Here is a 27227-nt window from a genome sequence, read left to right on the forward strand (position 1 = left end):
ACACCATTTCCTGATCACCCCAACCCCCCTCTACCACCAGCCCTCCCTCCTGTCATCACACCTGCCTCTTTCTTCCTGCCGATGCATGTGGCCGCTCAGCTGCAAGACACAAACACTCAGAGTGTGTTCACACCAAGTATGTGTGAGGAGGTTTTTTTTTCAAGCTAGAAGCCTTGATTTGTACTTTGAATGGTAGTAGAAAGAGCCAAACATGGACAATTTCCAAGACCTGTAAAATAGGTGTACTGCTATGGCACTTAGTAGATAGAGTGCATTATTTTACAAGATCAAATTGATTTTAATTTTACACACTGATGATGATGACCACCTGTTTTCATCCATTCAGTACTTCTGTGTAACATCTGTGACTGTAGCAGCAGACGACATTGTATCAGACATGTTTTGAATTTTAGGCTGTGAACAGATTCAATCCTGACAACCTAACTGTGACAAAATCTACTCTGTCATGGCATATCATATTTTCAGGCAGAAATAATAAGTGGTTAGGTTTTCCTAGGGAGCCATGGGAAGAAACAGAGGCCTCTTTCTCAAATTTTCAAGAGGATTCACCAAATCAAAGCTCCTTTGATAGGTTGTTTTCCAAACATATTTGCATTTCTTAAAATTGTCATTCACAATAGAAAACAGAGGTTGTTTAAGTCAGCTTAGCTAACTTACATTATAAGACCATGCCAATCTTAACATGTTAGAGAATAGCAAATACATTTGACAGATTTTTCTTTTTGTGTGATTTTTGTGTTTCAGCGGGCTGTTTTTCTGTTTTAGTGAGCATTAGATTGTTGACAAACCCAGGTTAACCACATTTCCCTATGCCTCTTGTATGCTAAGCTAGCAACAAAGAACATGGAAAACATCTACCATTTTAGATGCTACAATTTCTGCTCGTCACTGTTGTGAGTTATTCAAAACGTTAAACTTGCAAAGCAAAGACTCCTACAAAAAGATAGGAGATATACTCTTAGAGAGCCAAGAAGTTCTGCACAGGGATTAGTAGATGTGGATTTGGGTGATGGCTGCTTTCCTTCACAATGCACATGTCCACTGGGCTTAAAGTTTATATAGAATATTCATTATAAATTACAGCTTGGAGGTTGTGATACTTATTGTACATTTGTTCATCTTACTTAGTTATCAGATGATTAATTTGAAGCAGATTGCAATTAAGTACAAGAGAAAATGTAGATGTTATCTGACTATAGCAAGGCTCCTGTAATTTGAAAGTTAACATCTGTAGCATGTGTGCCAACAGTTTCCATTAACATTTCAGTGTTCTTGGAATCCTGGGATGAAAAGGGGGAACTAACAGAAACAATGCATGATGGATTTCCAGAGACATTCCAAAGAGGAATGCAATTACTGAGTCAGAGCTTGTCGGCTCCCCTTACTGTTGGTCAAAAATGATTTAGCAAGCTTTCACTCAGTGAGGTCTAAAAATATGTCCTCATCTATCTGTGTTTTATCTTCTCAGCCTCAGGAGTTTCCTTTTCACCAAAAAAAGATATTAATGAAAATATGTGACGCACCATCTTCCACGTCACAAAAGACACCTATGAATCATCTTGTACAACTGCACTTTACTTTATATTATGGGCATTAATATAATCACATTACACTGTATTAAATCCATCCAATCCAAACCTGTGTTAGATGTATAAAAAAGGTATGTCAGAGCCAAAGTACCAGCTTCAAATGATTTGTAACAGTTTGATTCTCTCAGTGCCAACAAAAACCAGACACAAATCCATTCTCTTTAAGTACTGTATGCTCTAAGCTGGACGTACTTTGGATGAAAACAAATCCCCCGCAGCTCTGAATGTAAGCATTGCTTTGTTTCATTGCAGGGCTTACTAAGACTGAGGCCAAATGGAGAAAGTAATGATATAAAAATAGAAAAAGTGGAAATAATTCTGCATGTCTTCAAATATCTCTATTTTTTTCACGAGCGTCATTTCCTTCTGAGTGAACCAGAATAAAGTGTCAAAAGCCTAAGAGCATCGCATTGAATCTCCTGCATATCATGATGGATTTAAAGTGTGCATCAAGAAAGTAGGACAGCTTTCACAGAGGCTCCAGACTGATGCTCAGTGACATCACTTTCACAGCAGAAGCCTCATTTTGAAGCATTTATAATCATAGAATCGCACCCATAATCATCATCACACTCTGCTGCACCTGCAACCTCTTCATACGTTTAATGTTATATTCAGATGTATAGGTGGAATAATGGGTGTCTGCATTTAACAACTCATCAGACAGCTACAAATGGTTCATAGTATGCACACTGTCAGTTTTTTCAGCACATTTATAGCCATCAGAATCCCATTGTGCAAGTAATTAAAAAAATAAAAAAAAGCTCTGTGAGTAAGTATAAGAGAGGGCAAATATGTCCTAAACTGAGAAATAATTTGAGTTGTCAAATATACAAATACAAACTAAAATGCTATATTAAAAGTATTTAGTCAGTGTATCACTAAAGTGACTAAATGCACTAATTTTCAGTTACGTCCCTGTTCCAACTCCTTCTAAGTAATCCTTCTCAGTCAGTTGTGTAACTCTTTAGGTTGGTCAGGAATTTAACCTTTAAAGGAATTTAACATTTGGAGAACATTCTTGTGTGATTTTTGAGTAGACTGATACCTACTTAGGCAATAAAAAGCAACCTGGAACACTAACTTTAGCATATATACAAGAAATAAGGCAAATAAATTAGTCAGCTAACTGCTGACCCCTGACCCAGGAAAACTTTGCATAGTTCCCTTAAGAATTTATTTGCAAAATCAGCATTTTTATTTGATTGTGTTTCAGACTGAACAGCTACTAAATATTGACACCAAAAAAATCCTTCACACCAAATGAACTCCATTCAGAATAATCACAGCTAGTCACCCTCTTTTTCAACAAGTCATTACCATCTTGATTGGCTAATTTTAGCATCTCCCTGTTTGATGGCGGAGGTCATTTTGAATATTGTTGTACTATTACTGGGAAGTTAAGGCTTTGACGCTTGGTATGTGGTGATTGATTGACACTTGCTATCCCTCCTGCATTCCTTGTAGCTTAATCATCTAACATTTGCTCACGTGTGAATTCATCTTTGTTTGCATTACTGTAAGTTTTTACATTTTTTTTTTTACTTTAGTCTCGCTGCTTCCAATTTGGGACCTTAGCTGGAAAAGTTAAAGTTGGTACAGTCTAAAAACTGCAAATCAGTGTAATTAATTGGTGGGACATGAATACATGAACCTATATAGAGAGTCTGTGGTGGAAACAGCAAGTGGTGTTTATTTTTTCCTATACTAATTGTATAGGCATGATATTGGCATCCTTAACATTGGCTTTCTTAATGCTTGTTTCTATAATTCCAAGTCTGTCAATCCAAAAATCACTCCAGATAACTCTTTGAGTGCTTTGTGCATCACCCTGTAACTCAAATATAAATTTGAACAAGTGGGCACTTCCATCTGCTGATCAAGATTATGTGATAACGCTTAAAGCCCCCGAATAGCTATTGTGTCAACATTGTTCTGTCAGGAGCGGGACTGTCGTAGTTTCACTGGAAACAGACAGTTACTGCCCATTTTTGTATTCATATTTCACAGGGACTTCAGACAAGAAAATCAAGATGAATAGGTAGGTGTGTGACAAAAATGTAACACAGGCAACCTTGAGACTGATTTGGAGCAAAGCTGAATGGTTTCTCCTTTGCTATTGTGAATGTTTCGGTATAACACTTTATTGAACACTCAGCCAATAGGATTGTTTATCTATCGAGTAATTTTGTCAAAGTTCTGCAGGGTCTCAGAAGATATTCAATTGTTTTCAAATGCAGGGTAATAATTTCCTGAGTAGATGTACTCTGACATGCAAAATTGGTGGAATATTTCCCACAGTGCATCCAAATAATATCATCTCACTGCTTATGTATTTACCCACCTTACATTTACTTTGTAGGCATTTGTCTCTGAATTTAGAAATCATCAGGGTTTTCTCTTTCAAACTTTGAAAGGCTCCCTGCTGAGTCACTGAAGATATTATGCAACTATTTTCACAAAGTGAGCAGCAGTAATATTACGAGCAATGACCCGTGTGTGTGTGTGTGTGTGTGTGTAAAATTGGTGGTGCGTCACTTTAGATCATCAATATGATGTTAATGTAGTTATTAAACCTTTTCACCGACAGACCATACTAAAAATTACTCTGTAAAAACAGAAATATAGCACACACGTTTTGGTAGGTGGTTAATTGTGCAAGAACGCAACACTTTTAAGTCCATTTAATTCACCTTTTTGGCAGCTAAGACAGGCTATGTACATGACAGGTGAAAACTAGAATACTTTGTGCCTGCAATGACTAAATAATATGCAAGGCCTAATATGTGGAGGGCAGTGTTATTAGACTGTTTGACTTGTTTATGTTCTCCACATCTGTTATGGAAATTTTTAGGATATATTTTGACAGTTTCACTTTATTTCAAGACTTTGAAGAAAAGAAATGCTCACTAATGGCTGTAAGAGTCTGGTAGGAGTCAAATTGGGATTTCCTACTCAGGGCATTTAGGTATGGGGTAACAGCTGTATGTGGGAATGAATTTAATGGAAATGAGAGAAAAGAGGTTTCACTTGATGACAGTGAGCTATACACTTAATGAGACAGTCGAATATGTTGACATAGCTGCTAATTCACTGAAAGAAACTACAGGGTATTAAACACTGTAGTTTCTTTTTTAGCCATTGAGAGAAAGGTTACATACACTATAAAAAGAAACACTGTGCACTATCATGTCTTTCTTACATTTCCATAATATTTATTGGATTAAATATCTTTTGAATAGTGGATATCCTGCCAAGCCCTCATTTTGTATGTGTGCTGGGAAAAGAAAGGTCAAGGACTAAAACTATTCCTGTCTCCGACACAAAAATTGACAAAACGAGATCAAATCTTACCTATATTGTGCGGTATTTTGCCATATGGTCCCTTGGAAATATCTCAAGGCCACACATTCACACTCAAAGTGCAAGGTGAAGAATTAGCCTGGACAAAATAAAAGAGAAGTATATAAGAAGCCAAAAATGAAAAGGTCACCAAAGTTCAATTGCAATATACTTCTGCTAAGGACTATTTTAATTAGGAAGAACACATGCGGTGACGAATCACACTTCATATCGTACATGTCAGATATATGTCTGTGCGAAAATAACTTTGTATTGTGTGGTCTGAAATAAGGCCATCTGAAGTCCATCGCAAACAATACAGGTGTTATCATGCATACTTGCTGTGAACCAATCATGCCACTAAGCTGAGAAACCTTTTACAATTCAGGGAGCGCTATTATGATTTATAAGGAATTATCTGCTTCTCAAACAAAAGCCTATAAAATCTTCTTAAAGCACAGTGTAGGAGGGAGGGAGATTAGATTGGTTTATGGAAAATTATTGAAATAGAGCACAGCAGGGTGTTTGTGCAGGGCTGCAGCTCCCGAGTGACATTATAATCTCTGCAATGACTTAATGCACATTATTTGTCTCTTTTCTTTCATTTTTTGCGACCAGTTGTCCCTACAAGCTGTTTGCCTTTCTAAACACACAGTCTGGAAGCTGTGCTATGTCTTTGCCGTCTGTGGGAGTAAGAGTGTGGGTGTGTTTGAATGCGTGTCTATGAATCTGTTTGGGCACAGATTCATGTATGTGCTGCATTACAGACTTAATGCAGGATATCATGCATAACCATTTTTTTGTTCTTACATGCATTATATGCCCTCTACAGTGAACAATATAATCTCTAAGAGTGTGCTTTGAAAACATGGTCTTGCTGTAAGTGATGTTCAGAAAATTAATGACTCTTTCTTTTCTACATTGATAACAAACATATTGGTATTCCACTTATCCTTTAGGGAGTATCACTTCTCTCTTGCTTTTTAATAAGTAAGTCAAATCAGTCAATTGAAGTCCAGAGGCAGGAGAATCCCCACAGTCCTCAGGGCATCAGCACCCAATTCGAAGTTCATTGTTGTACAGACTCCCCCATAGTCTCCAGATCGGAACTCAGTCAAATCCAACCAGTAGCAGTTCCCAGTCTAGAGCTTAGCCAGCCACACCCAATATTAGATTCTAGCTCAGGGCACACAATGATGCGTGCTGCGACAAAGTTTCTGGGCTGCCTTTCCTCAAGAGTCTCTCCATCTAAAGTAATGCATTATCAGGGACTGTAACATCTAGTCCTTCTTACTGAATCAGAACTCTGGAGTGATCCAGTGACCGCTGCAAAAGGGCAGCTGACAATCAGGGAAAGACCAGATGACAGCCTGGAAAGACTGCTGACAGGAGGGAATAGACCCTAATGGGGCTGGTGTGGGTTAGCGCCTCATACCAGATTCTTACTGAATCTTGCCTAACTACACAAAAGCCAAACGATCCAAATTCTCTAGTTTCAATTTTGTATTTTTCTGGAACCGAATCACGGGAACAATCACCTCAAGGTTCTTTATATTGTAAGGTAAAGACTATACAATAATACAGAGAAAACCCAGACAATCACATGACCAAGCACATGAGCGAGCACTTGGAGACCGTGAGAAAGAAAAATCCCTGTTTAACAGGAACAAACCTCCGGCAGAACCAGGGTCAGGGACGGGTAGCCATCTTTTCATAGCTAGTCAATGCTCCCTTTCACTGAAACCCCTTTTTATCTACTGTTCTCTTCTTGCCTGTCTTCAATGTCTCATAACACACCTTGTTTCATTCAGGTTCATTTTTCTCCTGCATCCCCTTTCCTCATCATCTCACAATGACAGGCTGGTGAATTGAAGGTGTCCAAGAGCACTACTAGCTGTATTTTCCATCCAGGCTAGATTTTGCTCATCAACAGTTGTCACAAGACCAAGGAATCCTACAAAAAGAACAACCTCAGCTTTTAGCTGGTCCCCAGTTGGACTTGACCTGTCAGTCTCAGTGTTACCAAACACAGCATGCACCACATACTTACCTAAGAGAATTGATCTGACTTCCTGGAATATTTAAGGTGAAATGATCTGAGAAGGTGTGTGGTGGGTTGATGCTGATCATTTGAGATTTCCCCGGTTATAATGTCATTATTAGCCTTTAAGGCACAGCAGCCAGGGAATGCAAATAACACATTATTGACCTGCTGTCATTAACTGTCTGCATTTAAAGACACTGCTTAGAGCAAATAACCTGCTGTGATGCCCATTCAGGCTTGGAAAATGACTGAGGGAATTGAGACTTTCAAAGATGCCAGGAGAGCAGAGTTTCATTATAACAACACAACAAGCCTATTAATAAAATGTATAATGCATTTGAAATCTGTTTGCTCCTCTTTCCGTGTTTCAGTCACCATCAAATTGATCTTTAAATAGTTCATTTACAAATATGAACTTAATATGAATGTAAAATCAGCAGCTTAATGAAGTGGTAGTGAGGGGACATTCTGTTTCAGCAGCTGAAATCAAATCTAGTGAACCAGCAGGCAATGAAGAAAACAGCTTGATGTCATAGGTGCTCAGAGAAACCATTTCACTGCTATTTGAATAATCTTCAGGCATTGTGGACATAATATGTAGTGATATTATTATGTGACTGTGCAATGGGAAAAGTTTAATTAGGTTTTGGCACAAGAACAAAACAATCCTGACCAACAGGTGTATCATCATCAGGGCAAATCCACCTTGACCTACAGTCTAGACTTTGTAGTTTCTATAAAACCAGCTTGTTCTTAGTCCCAGGACTATGTCGTAGTTTCTAAGCCACTGCCATGTCACAGATATGTGCAGGATGTTCTCACACTCTATGCAATTTGGCATGATTTCAGTGACGTATGTAGCTTATAGCAACATTAGGGGCATATTTTAGTAAAAGATCCTTATTTGGACTAAACCCAACTGAGATTTTTGTGACTAAACTTCACCAGCAAATAAAAATGAAATGAATGAATCTAAGTGGAAAAAAGTGCAAAACATGAAGGTCCAAACAGGAAATAAACTGTGATCTTGAGAAGATATGACTTTTCACCATCACCTCTCGAACCTGAAAATACAGACTGAGGAGGAAGGCTGTGATCTAGACAATCAGCAATGCTGAAGCTGGTTAGAAATTGTTACTAAAAATATCACTCCGCTTCCTCCTTTATCCCTGTCATAATTGCAACACCCACTAGAGACCAATGTCTTCTGAAGACAAATGTGTTATCGTGTAAAGTTTTTCACTGGTTCTTTGTTTGAATTTTATGGATCGGATTTTGCTATGAAGCATTATTTCCTGTTTAATAGTTGGTAATAAGAAAAAGGGATCACAAGTCTTTAATGAAAATATCTGGATATTGTGGATATTATAGCAAAACTCTGCTCACTGAAAAAACGAATTGTCAGTAATATAATGCATTTTCAAGTTCCTAGCAAAGATAACTAGTTCTAAAAAAAGAAAGAAGGTCAATCTTGGAATCCATATATTCAATTAAATAGGGCTGTTGATTTTTGTAGCATTATTTGAAAGACAAACTATTGAATCTGGGTGCTTAATCTCAGTATGGCATCAAGTAAAATGAATAAATTCCATTTCATTTGCCTTCTTTGAAATTTCACTTTGAGGAGTTGAGGTCTGGCAGAACAGATTGCCGTCTGGAAGAAAATAACATGAGAACAAAACAGAGACTGATGAAGATTTTAATGAAATGTTCTGTTCGCTTCAAACTCCAGACGTGGCTCACTGATTGGCATTCATGCTTGAAACCTGGAAACACACGGTGTCCCAAACCAGTGCCTGACAAAAATGACAGAATGTACAGTGGAAAGTTTTACCAAGTATATCCAAATTAAGATGTTTTATGATTCGTTTGAAGGGTTTATTCATGTTATTATCAAGGCCAGTGGCTAAGAAATATATTATTCAAAATAGGGACGGAGAAACATACTTTTAGACTTACTGTAATTCCAGATTTATCAGCTGTATCTCTTACCTGTTACCTCCTACAATTACTCTATCATTTTACTATTAGAGTAACCAAGTAAATATTAAGAAATAAGACAAAATGAAATAGTACTACAAGACTACAAGTAAAACGGACAAAGTTTGCTTGTTTATTACCTTGTGAAATGTATGTTACCTATAAGCCAAAAGACCTTGAGAGAGTCCACACAGGCACATGTAGAACATGCAAACTCTACAGAGAAAGGCCTGACCCAGCCAACAAGTCAAACTAGAAGCGCTTTTGCTGTGAGACAACAGGAGTGAAAACTGCACCACTCTTCCACCCTCCCCCAAATATTATTTATATTAAAAAGCATTATGAAAACAAGATTTCAGCTCACAACATCATCACCTTGGGGACATGACCAAAATACTTGCAAGTAGGTTTCAGTTTTATTCCTCTAGCAGGCATTGGTTAGCTCTGGATTTGTTTTTAACGTTCAGCTTCTCACTGGGGTTCTTTCCAAGTAATTGCAATGGCAGTTAAATGGATATTCTTACATTCCCACCCCATTTTTTCAGTATGTGCTTCAAGCTAAGACTTCCACTTATTTTAATTGCAGAACAGTGTCTTGTGCTCTGTACTTGACCATTTCACATGAGGAAACTGTATATTTGTCGTTCATTTTGAAAGATATGTTTTTCAGTAGGAACTAAAAGCCACTGGTAAAATATCAAGAGAGGAACTAAGGCATTATTGATCTTTTCATAACATTCGTTGACAAGAGAAACACCAGCATTATCCCTAAACATCAAAGGCAAAGCTATGGGCTTTCAGATGTTGGGCTTGCTAAAAGGATATCTTCAACCATTAATGTAAAGCATTAAAAAAAAGAAAAGAAAAGAAAGACTTTAAATATCAGCTATCATACATCTACTATGTCTACTCTGGCACACTGTAAGTGAGTTATTCATTTTCTCTTTTTCAGGAAAGTGTGTTTCAGTCACGAGAGCTGTTGGGAGCTGGCAGGCTTTTACCATTCTGGCTCAAACTAAAAACCCACTTTGTGACCACAGCATGTTGGTTTCTTCATTCACTCATATTTCAGTTCACTTTAACTTAATAGTCAGTTTACACCAGTGAGGCTACAACACATGCTGTCATCCTGTCATCCACATTACGCATCATTCAGTCATTATTAACTGACTCACGTTCAACTTAAAAAAAAAGAAAAAACAACAGAGGAAAAAAAAATCACACATAAATTCTTCCTCCGCAATCTGCCTCGGACTTACACGCGTCACAAAGATGTTAGTGGGTTGAGGTAAGAGACAAACATGGGTCTCAATGACAAGCCAGGTAAACCCCCCGCAACAACATGCTACACTGCACCTCCCGCTGAGAAGTGTAATCACATTTTCTGCCAGGGTGGTTCTAGTGCCCGTGAGAAAAGGGTTTATCGAAACACACACACTGTCATTATGCAGTGTGTGTGGTTTCCCCTCCATATCTGTGACCACTCATCCAGCCAGTGCAGTTTAAAGAGCTTCAAAGCTTCAGAACACACACACTCGTCATTACACTGAAAGCACTGGAGATAACAGACAGAAGAAAATTGCAAGGCAGGTGAGGGATGTGTACTGAGTGGTATTTGTCTGCTTTTGAGCACACATACAAGGATCTTGTGTTGAATCCTTCAAGCAAGACCTTGAAATGTGTATACCTACACAATAGCAGCAGCCATGACCTAAATAATTATGTTTTCGGATTGCCCGACAGTATCATATTCATAAAAATAAATACACTGCAAAAAATATTTTAAATTATTTACAATTTGGCCTCCGTAATTCACTTAAGAGTGGGAAGGTCAAAGGTCACCGGCATCTCAAAAAATACATTTTGGTCATAACTCATACACCAGTTCTAACAAATTTCCATACAAATTCCAAATACTATGAACTGATGATTTGATCATTTCTTGGGTGCCTACCTATTGATTTCATTCAAAGACTTTACTTCATTCTGTATATGATACGAATGCAGACAGAACAAAACCAGAAGGGAGTAATTTTTGTTCCACTGTCATTAATTGATCATAATGGTGACTTAATCTATTCCACTGCAATCTTAAAGCCTCTCGTTGATTTAACTTGTCATAGAGCTGACAATTTTTCTGTAATCGGTTATTTTTAGGGCCTTTCTGTCCAAGCACGACTGCAAAATCTACAGTGAAGTGATTTCCAAATGGCATCCATACATACACTGGTGCGTCATTAGGTGAATAAAGTGTGTCTTATGATTTTGTGTCAACCCTATATTATTATTATCACGATTACTATTATTATTACAACATACAATTGTCTATAAAGCAACAGATACGTACTGGAGTTTACTATATTGGCACTTTGTGGGTGATAGGTGTGTATGTTTCCATACCCCACTTCATAAATTGAGAACAGTTTGTAACTTGGCCCTGGCCTTCAGAGTCACCACATTTCAACCAACTCAACAAATGAATAAAAGTATTACACTTTTTTAAAAGTCTACTCCTTCTGGGGGCCTCTGGATGTCTGGAGTTTTGATCTCCTCCATACCCGCTTCACACCCTGGAGGACGGGGCTGTGGCCCCCCCACACTCCCTAGCAGATCATTACATGGAGAAACCTTTGGAATGCAAGCATGCTGATCCACACAGGTATGCACACATGGGTATTCACAGACGCGGACTAAAGCTTTCTTGGCTGCTGCCTCAAAGCACACTGTGCGCTGTCTATCTTGCGTGCTGCACAATATCGTTTATTACTTAGTAAATACTGATATCTATGACTAGCTAGTTTATTGTGATGGTGCTTTGTTTTCTCTATTATTATGTTGCTCTTTGTTGTTTGCTGTCTCCTCTGTTTGTTTTTGTTTGTTTGTTTGTTTGTTTTTTTTCTCCATACAGGTGACCCAGGAGTTTTTTTTTTTTTTTTCTCTCTCTTCCCCCCCCTTCTCACCGTCTCTTCTCCCCTTTGGTTTTCTTTCTTTCTCTCCCCCTCTCTCTCTCATTCATTCCCCCTGTCCTATTTATTAAAAAAAAAAAAAAAAAAAAAAAAAAAAAAATGACAAAGGATGAACTGAAGCTCTGCCATCACGTAATGTCGCATACTGCTGTTTCTGATGTCGTTTAAAAGAAAAAAAAAAAAAAAAAAAAAAAAAAAAGTCTACTCCATCCATTATAGTTATATTTTTATTTCTTTTACTTTTTGCCAGGGACGGTTGGTTGATAAAGCCATGGTTGGTTGGGTATCAACATGTATTTAACCCATAATGTGAGCTTATTATTTAAATGTTTCTTCTGCAACTTTCATTATTTTACTGTAATAACTCTAAAAGTGGGCTAAGAAGTTCTTTGGCCTGCTTATAACTTCAAACTATGTTATATATCCCTGACGTCTAGGCATGGAGAAGTATGAGCATGTTTACTCCAGTTTGGATGACACAGTCAGATTGGCCATCTGGAGTTTTTTTTTTTTTTTTTCCTTGGAGGTTGGTGGATGTGTTGTCCAGCAGCGAGCCAGGTTAAGTTTAAAATGCATCCCTCTGTGATATTGGCTGGTGGCTGTCATGAGTATAGTGCATCTTTCTACCCCCAGGTAATGTTACTTTGGTGCCATTCAGACACTGAGCAGACAGTAATATCTAATGTTTAATGTAAAAATGAAATGAAGTGTAAAATTGAAAAAAAAGGAAAAAAAGAAACATCCCTGGGGCAAAAGTGGCCTTATGCCACAAATTGATTCAGTCATTTTGGCATGACAACAACTACTGTCAGGACAACAGTGCTCCCAAAAACATCCTCAATTCAGCTAAATACTTTGTTCTTTTGCCTATAATGGCTCACAGGATTTATTCCCTCCTGAAAGGTATCTCAATACAGATCCACAGCTTCAAAATGTGAAAAGCAGTCCTAATTTATATTGGCAGGTGCCAGGATCGTTAACCAAAAGAGCTTGAAAAGAAGATGAAAAGAGCCAGCAAAGCAACTTAAACAGGCTAACACAATCTTCCCCTTTCAATATGTATTGATATAGTTTATTTAAATGGAGTGAAGGTGACTCAGATCATTAGGTAACGCTTCAAGGTTTCAACTTTAAACTGGCCAAGTTTCCTCTGCACACCCATCTTGAATAGAAATGAGGACCACCGCCTCCACCCTTTGTCTCCCTGACACTAAGAATATTTATTAATTTAAAACATTTGTCTTTTTGACCTTCATTTTTTTCCTGTGTTTGGGCAAGATACACATATCTACTGTAGATACATATACTCGTGACATTGTAAACAACTTTAATGAGCACAGACAGTTTAATCACACTTTTTGCTAATAAACTCTTGACTGAAAAAAATGCTTGGAGAGGACACATGAAGCACATTCTTTTTAAAATGCTAACCATCAAACAGCAAGTCTAACATTGACGTGCACTGTGGATTCTTTGTGGAATCTAAAATATGAAGATTTTGGTTGATTTAGGACTGTTTTGTTTTACTTTATGAATCTACTTCTGTTGTCTCACAGTTCTGATGTGTGAAGTTTGCATGTTCTTCCTACATTTGCTTGGGTTCTTTCCAGGTACTCCAACTTCCTCCCACAGTCTAAACAACAGGATAGTTTCCAGTAACCCCACTCCACCCCACACCCCCTACCCCCATCATGGATGGATGAATGGATTTGCCAGTGAGTTAATAAGGCCATGATTGCTATATTATTTTCACTAAGCAACATAAACATTCCTTCTTGATTATTCATTAAAGAGAGAAATCAGCCATTTGATTGTATTTTTGATTGTAATCTTTTCCTAGTATGTTTCTAATTAATCTACCCAGCCCAGATTTACATGCATATTTGCTCCATTACATTAGTTGTAAAGGTGCTGATTTATTTTAAGCAACTTTCCGTGTTTTTATTTTATAGCTTTCAATGAAGCACTGGGGAGGGAAAACACATTTTGAGAGCCTGCCTGCTGCTAAATTGGCAAATTAAAACGTCTATAATTGCCACTCTGAGCATGTGGTCAATTTAGGAGTCTGTTTGGCTCCTGATAGCCTGACTTCTAGTGTCAAAGACTTTAGATGTGCATGTTTGAAGAGTACAACCCTTTGTATATTTTACAAAAATGGAAAGAAAATTTTAGATCTGTTGCTTGTCTATAACTTCTTCCGATGGTTGTTTTGTGATAATGTGGACCAGAGTAGAGCAATAGAAAATTCAGAATCTATGAGTTTGGACAACTTTGGACAGATTTCTTGACAATCACAGGAGCTTCACTTGAAACAACTAAAAATCAGTGTGCAGGCTTGTGCAGATACTCCACTTACAGTATGTCCTTTCTTTTAATAACAACCTGGTTTTTGTGCATAACCAAACCTGCCAGGATTCAAATCAGTTCTGTGAAATCAGTTTTACTGCAATAACAACAGATGGGAATTTAAAATTATGTGACTGTTTGTAGAAAACATGCATTCCCTACTGTGGTAGATGGGCCACTTTTTGAAAGCTATTTTAATGAATAAATACCTCACTTTGCAGTTGATGCGGTCTAGATTGAGGTTCAGCTTTGGTAGTTTTCATTTTTTTAATGGGGTAGTAACGGTGCATTTACTTGTATTGCAAAAGCTGTCTAAAATATAATTAGACCGAAAAACAAAATCAGACTGTGATAAAATAACTATAGAGAGATACTTGTTCATGACACATGAAACGCACCTAGGTGGTCTGGATCTACTATTTATGCACAATATTTTTAATGGTCTCTTGAATCAGCAGAAATCAGTTTTTGGAAGCTGACTAATCAGAACAGAATGGGCTCATTGGGGCCTTGAACAGATAGGAGCCAAAACAGCCTGAGCTCAACTGAACTGTTGCAAACAGGCCACAAAACATATAGAAAGAGTGAAAAAATATATTGCGTACATTGAGTGATGACATATAAATTAGACAAAGAATGAAAATGAAGGTTTCTTTAAAGATACTTCCTTATGAGAGTATGAGAAACAATTAAGTTATTCTCCACAACCCATGTCACAGCTGGTTTCACTACAATTCTGTAAATGATCCCTTTCACTCTTGCTGGTACCCATATGTTGGGAATCATTTGTGACTTTTATGTTGTTTTTCCTGCCATATGTCAAATGCAACAATCAGTTGCAGCAGTGAAACACACTGGAAACCATTTTTACTCACTTATTGCTATTAAATATTATGTTGACTTTACCTTTTTTTAACCAGATCAAAAAATTTCACATGTAGACTCCATCCATTTATCCGCTTATCCTTATTAGGGTCACATGGGTGCTGGAGCCCACCCATCTAGACACATAATATTTAAATAAAAGAGTAAATTGTGTAACAAAATGTCCCATGTACCAACAATTTGCTAGAGTTACACAGTTTTAAATGACAACTTGTGCTCCATTCTGTGGAGGATATAAAGAAAACTGCTGAGTCATAATTAGCTGTTATCACCTAGACAACCCCTGGTTTTTCATCGTAATACCTTGTCATACACTTAACTCCTCTGGTACAGTATTTCACATCTATTCTCTTCCCCCTCTGGGATTAGAAAAAATCCTTACTACCAGTCATTTATAAACAGAACACCTCATCAGCCTGTGCATATTTTTTGACGGAAAGCCAAAGCTTCTCAACTTTGTGATTCAGTCTGAGAGCGGATGATTTTCATTCTTCAAGCCCATCTCCTGCTGCCTGTCACTGGCATTTTAGCACCGTTTGTCAAAGGGCTTTATGCGATTGGATGGGCATGATGCATCACCAGGATTTTCAGATGCAGGTTGGACTCTGACGACGGTGCTCCCGATTGGTCTCAGTTGTTTCCGAGATGAATCAGAAAGGCTTTTAATAAGGAAATCCAAAGAGCTCACGGGCTGTATGGGTAACTTCAAAGGGAGGTTAATATAGATCCCTCGAGCACTTGCCACTCTGCCACAACCTTTACACAAGCTGAAGAGCAGGCAGAATTGCATTAAGTCAAGGAAACTCAATTTTTCAGCCTATGAAAAGTATATTTGTTTTTGTGCTCTCAGAACTTCAGGGTGAATTTGGTATAGCGCAATAAGATAAAACACAAAGAATAACAGCAATAAATGCAAGATGGATGCTGCCCGGAGGCTTAATGTGCAGTATCAAACAGCAAATACACACATAACATTATAACTATCCCTGCAACTCAAAGAGGAATATCAGAGTCCAAAAGAAAACACTTCAGCTCCAACGTAGGTGAATACAGTGTGTGCTAAAGGCCAGCTTTATAGTATAAAAAGTAACGTTGATAGAAGCTGACAGAGAGTCTGTAACAAGCAGCATGAGTGCAATCCAAGCAATTTTCCCTTCACCACCAAAATGAAGTGAGAGTAGCTGCCTTTTCCCATGTTATCTGGTCCTGCAGCTGACAGAGACATCAAAATCCTGACACACATACTATATTGCACATGGCAAATTCATGTCATCTGCACATGCTGCCAAAGATGAAAGCTAGAAGTCTGATACAAGGCATGTGGGAATAGATGTACAGTAATGAGAGCCCAGGGGCCTGACTTAATGAGCAGGATTAGTGAATCGTGATAGCGCTCTTGTGTGCAGCTTTAAGAGGGGTGATGAGTTGGGTAGTGGTGAGAACTGGACAGCTGAAGGAGTAGCAGTTTGTCAGGTAGAGGACGGGCTCACCTCAGCTACCAGGAAACTCTGAGACCAACAGAATAGGCCAGATTGTAAAAGCTGACAAGTGCAATCAATAGATCGCAAGTTGATATTAACTTGCTATCGTCTTTTTGATTTCCTGCTGGGATGGGACAGAATAGGAAGGCCATTCCCAGGTTCAGCAAATTTGCCATTTCTTCTCCTGGCTGCAAATTTTCAAGGTTGATTTTACATAGACATTGTGACCTTAGAGCACTTTAAAGTAATTTTAAGTTAAATTCAAATTAAAAGAGGCACTTTGATACTTCACTGTTACCTGCTACAGCACACGGGTATGAATGACTGCCATTTATCGACAAAAATGTTGCGAAAAAAAGGTTTTTGCTGAAAAAGGATTTATGATTTATTTCTTTTCATGTTCTATAAAAGTTCTACATTAGCCAGATTAGAAACAAGATGTATATTAATAAAAAAGAATTTTGTTTTAGGTTATAGTTCCTGTAATATGAGGTGTCTTTTATTATAGAACTATAACTCTGAGTATTGTCAATGGGTTAAGAAATTACAAGCATGATAACTAACCATCAGTTTCTGATCTAATGTGTGATTGGTAAAAATACTGCTCTTACATGTTGAATATCTGCTTAATAATTGACCCTCAGATTAGAAAATGTCACAATGAAGGTCACATAAGCTTACATGGGATACAGGTGTTACTAGAAGCTTTGTGAGGTAGGCATAACCTACAGGGTTACTTGATGAACTATAGTAGGGTCATATGGCTCTGTTCCCATACTTAATACAGGGTTTCTGAGAAGATTTAGTCATTCAAAGTATTCAAAGCGTCTTAAGCAGACATTATAGCCTGAGCCAACCTGAATGACCTACTAAAAGAAAACATATAGCATGGACTTTAGGTCATACAGAAATAAATATTTTGCCCTTCATTTTGGTTTAATAACTTTAGTAGTTTTAGGTAGGGGAAGGTATATTTTATCTTAAAACACCAGGTTTACTGTTTTAAAGCAAAATGTTGTGATATTATTTGATGATTATGTACAATGTAGGATCAAAGTGGGAAACAGTCTGCAACAAACCTATATAGTATTTGTGGCTCACGAGCTTCTCATTTCGTCATATTTTACTTCCAAGGAGACTTTCTTTTAATTTATTAACAGTTAGTTTCGAGCAATAGTTCTCCAGGCTTTCTGAAGGTTTTTCAAAGATTTCTTTGGACAATGGCTGCTTCCTCACTCATTTTCAATACCTGACTATTTTCCTTTTTTGCTTGTTCGTTTATTTTGTTAAGCGGCTCACCAGTGTGTCCTGTGAGCCATTCAAGCATAATACAGAAAGGGGAAATTCAAAGGATCAAACAGTCAATGTATATTTGCACATATTCAAACAAACTCTGCTCCTATTACCAATTTTCCTGAAGAAAATTATGAAGAAATGAGTGGTGACTCTGGATTTTTGCACAGTACCATATAACACCATGCCTGCAGCTTTCCCTTTGTTCCTGGCGACATCTCTAGAGTCAAAAGGGGGGCTGACACAATGAACCTAATATATGGGTCATATTATGCTCATTGTACAAGCACCTTGCACAGGTGCTGTACCAAAAATTGAAGTAAAGCCAAAGGCCAGACAAAAGGTTCACACAAACTTCATAAGTAGCTCCTTAAAATGTGAACTCAACAAAAATCATTGTCAGGAATTTTCAAATAAAAATTCAAAGAAGAGCACAAACAATAAACAGAACATCCATCACTCAGGTGGTGGTGATTTGTTTGATTGAGAGCCAGTGTATTCTCAGGCTGGGCCAAACAGACCAAAGCTGTCTAATACTGCTGTGTAGAGGACTGAACAGGCCTCTGTGGAAATGTCAAAAGATGAAAAACACATAAAATATCAGACAAATATATATCTTTCCAAAAGAATATTTGAATGCTGGACCAAATAAAGAAAATAAAGAGCAGGATACATCAAGACAAACTCCTGGGATAGACAACAAAATTCATTTTCAAAGTGAAGCTGACAAGATGACAATGCTGGACAGATATCTGTTAGATTGAAACATTGCTCTGTTAAATTAAATTTGCTGGTGTCTATGAGTGCACTGTGTGTCAAACACTATATTTAACACATAAATGCATCCACAGTCTACTGTACCACACTCGGTTGTCTGCCTAAGCTCATGTTATGATTAAAGATAATGGACCGGGGATGGTGGGGGTGGAGAGGTGTTAGCTCCCATCCGATAACACATTTGCAGACCAGCACTCAGTATTTGAGAATCACTATTCGAAGTAACATTCTTAATAGCAATGTTGCAAACTCTGTTTCTCAGAGGAATTCAAACCATTGGCTATTAGATTTGCCAGCTTGAAATTAATTTTGTAGTACGCCTGTAATATTCTACGACAGCAATGTTTTTACTGTAAAAATTACAAAGCAGCGTGATCTATAGTGAAACATTTCAAAAACTGAAGTGTAATGATATGTTATAGAAGTATAATTATGTTATAAAATTATTTTTAACAGGTTCAATCTGCATGTCCTCATCTACGTACCAAAGATTTAGTTCCTTTGCTTTGTTTTTTAGTTTTCTAGAATAACACAGTTCAGCTATCCTTTGTACTGGACAGTTACCAAAATGTTAACAACTACCCTGAGAATGACCACTAGCTTGACCTAACCAGTTGCTAACATTGCCCTCAGCCACATAAACACCAGAAACCACACCACACAACATATAACTATTAAACCACGTCTAAATTAATCATCTGAAGTTACTGCTCAATGATGCCACTAAATGGTAAAATGGCCTGTATTTATATAGCGCTTTACTAGTCCCTAAGGACCCCAAAGCGCTTTACATATCCAGTCATCCACCCATTCACACACCCATGATGGCAAGCTACACTGTAGCCACAGCCACCCTGGGGCGCACTGACAGAGGCGAGGCTGCCGCACACTGGCGCCACCGGGCCCTCTGACCACCACCAGTAGGCAACGGGTGAAGTGTCTTGCCCAAGGACATAACGACTGAGACTGTCCAAGCCGGGGCTCGAACCGGCAACCTTCCGATTACAAGGCGAACTCCCAACTCTTGAGCCACGATCGCACTAGTCTCTGTGCTTCTCCAGAGTCTCCAGTCTCCTGGATTTTCTGCAATATCACTCTACAGTTTAAATCCTTTACATTGAATTTATGATAAATAGCGGGATGTGATGCTTGTCTTGATTTTGCTCAGATGAGTTATGGGGTAGTCTCAAGCAAGAGAGTGTGACTCAGGACTAATGTACCTCAGGACAATGCTGTATTATACTATAAGTGTATAGAAACTTCCTGGTAATATTGATTTGCCTCAAAGGCATTTACAATATTCAGCTGGAGTCACAATAAACGGTACATTAAGCAAATTTTTTTTTTCAGGAAAATATTACAGTACAGTTTACTACTCTAAGGGTGCTAAAAATAACTTTTGGATTGTTGGACTTCAATATAAAATATAAAACGTACCTTACTGATCTGACCTATATTAACTGAGCTGAACTGAAACGAAGCCCAGTCAGCAACCACAGACTGTCCAAAAGCTAAACCTAAAAATAAAACAACACATGCCACATTTTGGAATGAGAAGAGAAATATAGGTCTGCCAAGTAAAGCCATTTACTTGGCAGACCTATTTGGATCAACTTTCTGACTCTCTCAACACTAATTCTGGTCTCTTAGGTAAATACTGTGGATATAATTAGGTAAGCTTTCTCTAGGTTCACAATTCAGCTTATTGGACTTGCTATAATTAGACTCCTGGAAAGAGCTTTATCTAAGACAGTGAGCTTTACTGATGATGGTTTACATTTCAGTGGAAGAGCAGAACAGTATAAATAGGACTGCCAGTTTTTCCTAAAGCTTCTGCCTAACTTCAGTAGCACTGTTTTGTGCTTCACCTTTTGTGGTGAGGCCAACTGATGCGCCACAACACCTTTTTTCCTTTTATTGTCTAAAAGATTAGTTTTAGTTGATCTGTCTTGTTACTCTATACTGTACAGTAAGTATGAAGCAATTTGAAGTCAAAAAAACAAACAACCAAGCAAAAAAAAAACAACTTACAGAAAAACAAACATGTCCATGACGGTCTTATAGAAATCAGCTCAGTTCTTCTGTTATGCCTGGGGTATGGTGCCTCCTTACCTGAACTCTTTATCTGTTTTCTCCCCCCGAAAGCTAAATTGAAACAAGCACGGATTAATTCAATGTCACGGTAGCTTTGTCCCTGGGATAATGGGGGACAATGAGCTCCGCGGTGACAGCAGTAAATGATGCCAATTTTCTCCCAGAAAGAGAAAATGATAGAACAAGAATGGAGGGGAAGAGTTTGGGGAGATAGCTTAAGACTCTAATCCAACTTTGTAAATCAGAATGCTTGGGGGCTTTGCTGAGTGTTTTTCCTGTAGAAGTGATTCATATCATCACATCATTGCAATGTAAGCAGTACAAATGCTGGCTGAGGGCTTGTGACAGGATGGTTTTTAGAAGACTGGGTAAATGTCACATTTTGGAGAAAAGAAAATTTGACATTTTTCTTAAGGGAATGAAAAGGTTCAGTTTTCTCCTACTGGTAGGAGTGAACACTATGCAGTATAATTCTCTATACTGTGAACTTCTGTTCCAAAACTGTTCATATGTTTGGCTACCTTTGGCCTTTGTTACTCACTGACAGAAGACCCTTATCTGTAGCTAGCACATCAAGGCTTCAATTGACTAGATAAAGGAATCCTTTGGACTTATTTGTGCAAAGCAAGCAGTATTTGATAGGATGTCAGTATTTGAAGCCTTGGTATGGAAACGCTTTAATGTATGACAGCTAATCTTTTTAGGCTAGTTCATTTAAATAGTGTATTTATGCTTGCTTTACTTTTATTACATTTCACAGAAAACCGAGTCAGCTGTATGTTTGTTCATTTTTCATTCTATAAAATGGAGGATAGTTCTTATCTATTATACAGTGGGTTTTTTTTTCCTTTTCATTTCTGGCTGCCCAGCACAACCTTTTAACATCTGAAGATATTAAATTTTTTTTTATATTGAAGTTACATTAAAGCTGTGTTTATTTTCATTCATTACATGAAGGAACCTTTAAAAAAAAACAAAAAACAAGCGCGTCCATGCTCACAGGTGTACACACGGGTGATCACACCCACAAACTACACCCTTTTTGGCTCCTACCTCAAAGCACACTGTGTTCTGTTGATCTTATGTGCTGCACAATAATGTTTAATATTTAGTATTTACTGTCATATTCCCATATATCATTGTGATGTTGTTTATTCTATTACTTTTGTTCTCTTCTGCTTGTTTTCTTTTTTCTTTCTCAGCAGGTGATCCAGGTGATCGATATATGCATTTTTTTTTCTGCTCATTCTGTTGGTTTTTGTCTTTTGCCCTTCTCCCCCATCCCTCTTCTCAGCTGTTTCTCTTTCCCTCTTTCTTTCTCCCCTTCTTTCCCCCAGTCAAGTCTGTCCCGTATTCAGTAAGTGAAAATAAAATAAACAATAAAAGGTGAATCAAATGGACCATTACGGCAAGGCTGGGATGATCAATTTGATAAAGTAAATCCGTTGGGCATCTTTCTTTGCCTTTAGACAACAATTCTGATGGCAAAAGAGCCAAACGGGACAGGCAAAAAAAAAAAAAAAAAAAAAAAAAGCTGTGTTTATTTCTGTTATTACTGCCAGTTACATTTCTGACTCTTGAAGCTCCTGTATAGTCTCATACCTTTTGACATATTGCTCAGCCTTTTCAACATCATAGGAAATAATCTCTAAGAAAGATATTGGGTGACTGACTTATCGGGAAAATAGAGCTGCACACATATGCTCTGTGTTTTTAAGTTAGCAAGCACAATCTGCACACGGTCAATCCCTGACAGATGCCTGATAGCAGTTCAACATCCACACAGGGCTGACCCGGGAAGAGCTCCGCATGGACTCAGCAGGGGGATTTATATGATTTCTATCTCTGAGGTCTAAAAAGACATGATAACCTATTGATCTTAAACATCATGAGAAATGAAAAGAAGATTTACTGAAATGCTATGGATTATAAAAAAAAACCCCTCACAAAATATACACTGAGCACCAGAGAGAGAGAATTATACCAACAATCGCTTCAATATAAGCAGTCATCCCATACTAGGTCAGGCCTGCCTTTGCTCTGAAAATAGCTTTCATTCCTTGGAGTCGTGGACTCTGATGTTTTGGAAACCTCCCTTTAAGATTATGTGATGCTAACTATTCATGCTTATTTAAAAAGTGCTTCACATTCATGCTGCCAAGCTAACATTTTACCACATTCAAATTCAGACCTGCCAACTGGTGAGGTCCCTGACATCCACTGAACTGAAACCTGTCTAAAATTACTTTTGATTTATGATATGTTTGATTATCATGGTGGATGTTGTGAATGAAAGAAGGGTCCGGCAAAGGCTAAGGTGTGTTGTGCTTTCTGTGCACTCGTCACAATTGTGGTTATTTGGGTCATGGTATCCTTTCTACCCCACTTAATCTGGCCACTCTCCTCTGAACTTATTCATCAACAAGGAGCTGCAATCTGCAGACCAGCTGTTTGCTATGGGATCCCCACCATTCTGATAAAACTAAAAAAGCCCCCAAAAACCATTTCACACCCACACACACACACACAACATTCCCCCTCCATCACATCATATATTGGTGATTGGATTAATACCTGAATATTCAATCAAAAAGGTATTACTTTTTAAAGTGTTCAGTAAGCACACTTTAGCTGCATTAAACAAAACAGCAACAAAAGCATATCCCCATCCATTGGTCTATTTCTTGTCTTTCTTTTTGTCTCAGTAATATTTATTTTTTCACCATCATAACCTTCCTAATGGTTCTGCCTTCAAGAGTTGGCAAATTCTTCCCGCAAAACCGAATGGGGCAGCAGATTAAATATCTAACCTGTGTCCTCCTGTCATTTTCAGTTATGAGAAGAGAAATGGAACCCGGGACCTCGTTCATCTATCTGAAAAATACATCACACACATTTGAGACACAATGTGTTACAGCTACACCAGAAACAAAAGCACAAAAGCCACCTAGCAAATCTACCCTTTACATATGCAGAAGTAACCAGGTTACTCTGACAAATCAGGAGAAATTGAACAAACACTGTATGTTACTGCAGTAGGTCAGTGTTTACTGCCTCTCCCTCGTCAAGCTTGTTTTGAAACTGTGGCTTTCTTACTTTATGCAGGATATGTGCTGCTTCCTGATTCATTGAGCATGTGGTGGAGTGCCCTGTACTGCGAATACACTGTTTTCCTTTACAAACGTCTAAATATTGGAGTAAGAGATTTAGTACTACATGACCCCTGCACCCTAGCAGTGCAGCGTGGGGAAGCAAGTCACCTGATAATTTGTTTTGTGAGCTCCAGCTACTACAATATTCACTGCTCTTTGTGGATTTAGCCAACTGAGATCAACAAGATATAAGCAGATGGTACGTGAGCTATATGGCTGATTTCCAACCTGTAGCCACTAAAGCTAGTATAAAGGTACAAATTCAGTCAGTAAATCTAATCAACACCACAAACCTTAAAAATATATCAGTGCAACCAGTCCAAGACCTACTATGGATGTGAATTGGTCAACACTTACTGCCCTGAAAACCAACCCCCCAGCACCAAAGGTTTCTTGTCACCTACAGTATAGTGTAAAGGTCTAGCAAATAGAATGCTTTTGTAGTGAAAAAAGGGGTAAATACCTTATTTGGAAAATTTGTTATTATTGTTATTTGTCCCCTTAATTCTCCAAATTATAAGACGCTATAGATTATTTTATGACAAACAGACAGCTAGTGTACAACCGTGCTGCCATGGTGGAAATACATCCATCCATAATGAGTGAGAAGAAATTCAAAGAGTCTCCAAACACCTTTGGCAATGAAAAAAAAAGAAACTAGGAGACATCATGTCAAACAGCCAAGAATTACAGCTGTCATTGATGAGCTAGCTGATGAGCTAAAAAAAAAAAAAAAAAAAAAAAAAAAAAGTGAATGTTTACTGTCAAAGAAAATTATTCAAATTGCTTCAACAGCCAGAAAGAAGAATGTGTGAATCTGTGCTTGACAGAAAAGATGAACAAATATGGATTTCAGCAGATATGGTTTTACTTTTATGAGTTCAGTTAAATTCACTTTAATGATATAGGTCAAATTAACAACAACAATTCCCTCAAGGCACTTTATATTGTAAGCTAAAGACCTTACAATATTAGAAAGAAACCCAGACAATCACGCAATTCCCTTTTAACAAGAAGAAAACCATCGGTAAAAGCAGGCAAAGAGAGGGGCAGCAAGCTGCCCTAATTGGTTGAGTGAGGGAAAAGAGAAGAGAACAGAGAGACGGGGCAAAATACAGACCGTGGCATAGACAGACAGAGTTTAATAATTACTAATGATTAAATACAGTAGTGTTTAAACACACGAGGAGTGAAACTGGGAGCTGGTTCCATAGTAGAGGGGCTCTATCTCCCATTCTATGTTTAGATACCTTATTGATTGATTGATTGAATCTTCATTTTGAACATGTTGAAAAAGTACAACAAAATAGAATTAAAAGAGACAAATGAACAAAGCAAAACAAAAGGAAAACGAGCAACCACAACTCCAAATAACGTTCATGTTCAAAAAGGAGCAGGAAGAAGCATACCTTAGCAACCATAAGTAAGACTGCAGTCTAAGAGCAAAGTGGTCTGTTAAGATACTGTGAGGATAAGATGTTTTAAGATAAGATGTGGGGCCTGATTCTTTAGGACCTTGTACGTGAGGAAAGATTTAAATTGGAATCTCAATTAAACATGGAGACAATGAAGTGAAGCTAATATGGGAGAAATATACTTGCTCTTTCTAGTCCCTGCAGTGTTCTGGATCAACTGAAGGCTTTTCGAGGAGCTTATAGCACAGCTTAATAATAATGAATTACAATAGTCCAACCTAGAATTAATAAATACATGAACTAGTTTGCAATGGAAGCTTTGCATGTAATCATTAGCTAATATTCATGTCTGGCTCTCTTCCACAGTATGCCTTTTGTCCTGGGATCGTGTGATTGTTGGCATTTTCTCTGTATTATTCTAGGGTCTTTACCTTACAATATAAAGCAGCTTGAGGTGGTTGTTATTATGACTTGGTGTGATATAAATACAATTGAATTGACAGGTCATTGAAGGGCATCATGTGGTATTTAGTGCCAATTTAGCCTCTACATAAATTCCATCCTTAGAGAACCACAAGCAAGTCTGGTGCTTTAAGCCTGTATTTGTGCATGGACACATACACAATGTAACTGTGAAACTGTTAGGAGTTGCTCACATAGTCATTTCTGTAACATGAGCTAAAGGGGTCTTGATATTATTATTGCTTTGGCACATTGGAGTGTCAAAGTGTTTAACATGACAAAATGATGCACAAAATGAAAGGGTTTTTTTTTTGTTTCTTTCTTTTCCAGTTGAACTTTTACAACTCCATTTTTTGTTGAAATTAAAACACTGAAGCACCCCAGAAACTCTATCATCAATTTGCACCTCCTGGGAAAATCAAAGCTCAGTTAACATTCTGTTTTTAAGTATTTTCAAAGAAATGGTGGAAAATATGAATAACTGAAGAAATTCTGCCTATACAAAAAAATAAAAAAATAAACATGTTGGAAGAGGCTACGAGGGAGATTAATAGAAACTGAATGCAAAGCAAAAGTGAACCTCAAAGAAGGATTAATTTGATGCAGAGCTCTGAGAGTTGGCAGGGTTCAAAAGTAAATTTTTGTTGGCAACGTGTGGTTGTGGTGGGGAAATATTCTCTTCCTACTTTAAGTACAGAACTTAAGTAAACTAACAAGTTAGACTCTACCACTATAGCTTGAATGACTATACTTTCTTGTGTATTATATTTGTACTCACAGTAAAAGCATCTGTTGTGTGGTCAGGTCAGGTATCCAAACTCATATTGATTCATCTTTATTCATACAACCACTCTTCTATGTGGTTCTCAATCACATCTGTTGAGTCTGTTAGGTGACCTAAAACAGAAGGTGCACAACAAAAACCCCACTGTTAGAAATAGGAAGTTATGTTCATCTGGTCATACTAAAAACAACAACAGTAAAATAATAAAAATGCTGAATTAAGCAACAGTTTTGGTATCTGGTGCCAAAAGCACACGGTTATATTGAAAGTGCACTTTAGAGTGTAGGAGGGGCAGAAAAAAAGAAAAAAAAAAAACACCTTTTGCTTTCCGATTTGATGATTACATCACTCAAAGTGGATTTTTTTCAGTCTTCACAGTTAAGGGGAAACATATAAAGATGTATCTAAAAAGGTCAAACAGAGGCTGACTCAGGTCCAAGATGTTTCGGAAGAGGCCTCCCTGACCAAATCTCTTAGCTTCATAAAGGGAGGAAATGTGAATGGTGGAATAATACAGCTCTTAATAAATCTCCTCATTAAAATTCTGTGACCATGTCATAGCACATGTCCTCCCAGAGCCCACTGCAGCTTCTCAT

At 37.8% G+C, this 27227-nt stretch overlaps 1 protein-coding gene across 4 annotated transcripts in view; it reads right to left on the bottom strand.

The window, feature by feature from the left end:
- Window positions 1–27227, bottom strand: part of LOC147306764 (leucine-rich repeat and fibronectin type-III domain-containing protein 2) — a 144709-nt gene that overhangs the window by 34805 nt on the left and 82677 nt on the right. For 3 of the 4 annotated variants that reach the window (XM_086274743.1, XM_086274744.1, XM_086274745.1), the window contains 2 exons: window positions 26626–26744; window positions 4965–5052 (listed from right to left, as the gene is read on the bottom strand). The gene's annotated coding sequence lies outside the window, so the exon portion shown is untranslated. The remainder of the gene's footprint in view (window positions 1–4964; window positions 5053–26625; window positions 26745–27227) is intronic. The other variant, XM_086274746.1, reaches the window with a different exon arrangement.

The sequence above is a fragment of the Aulonocara sp. 'chitande type north' Nkhata Bay genome, linkage group LG19 (assembly GCF_057382095.1).
Source record: "Aulonocara sp. 'chitande type north' Nkhata Bay isolate Kocher_YH1m ecotype deep benthic linkage group LG19, A_spYH_male_GT1.1, whole genome shotgun sequence".
NCBI lineage: Eukaryota > Metazoa > Chordata > Actinopteri > Cichliformes > Cichlidae > Aulonocara > Aulonocara sp. 'chitande type north' Nkhata Bay.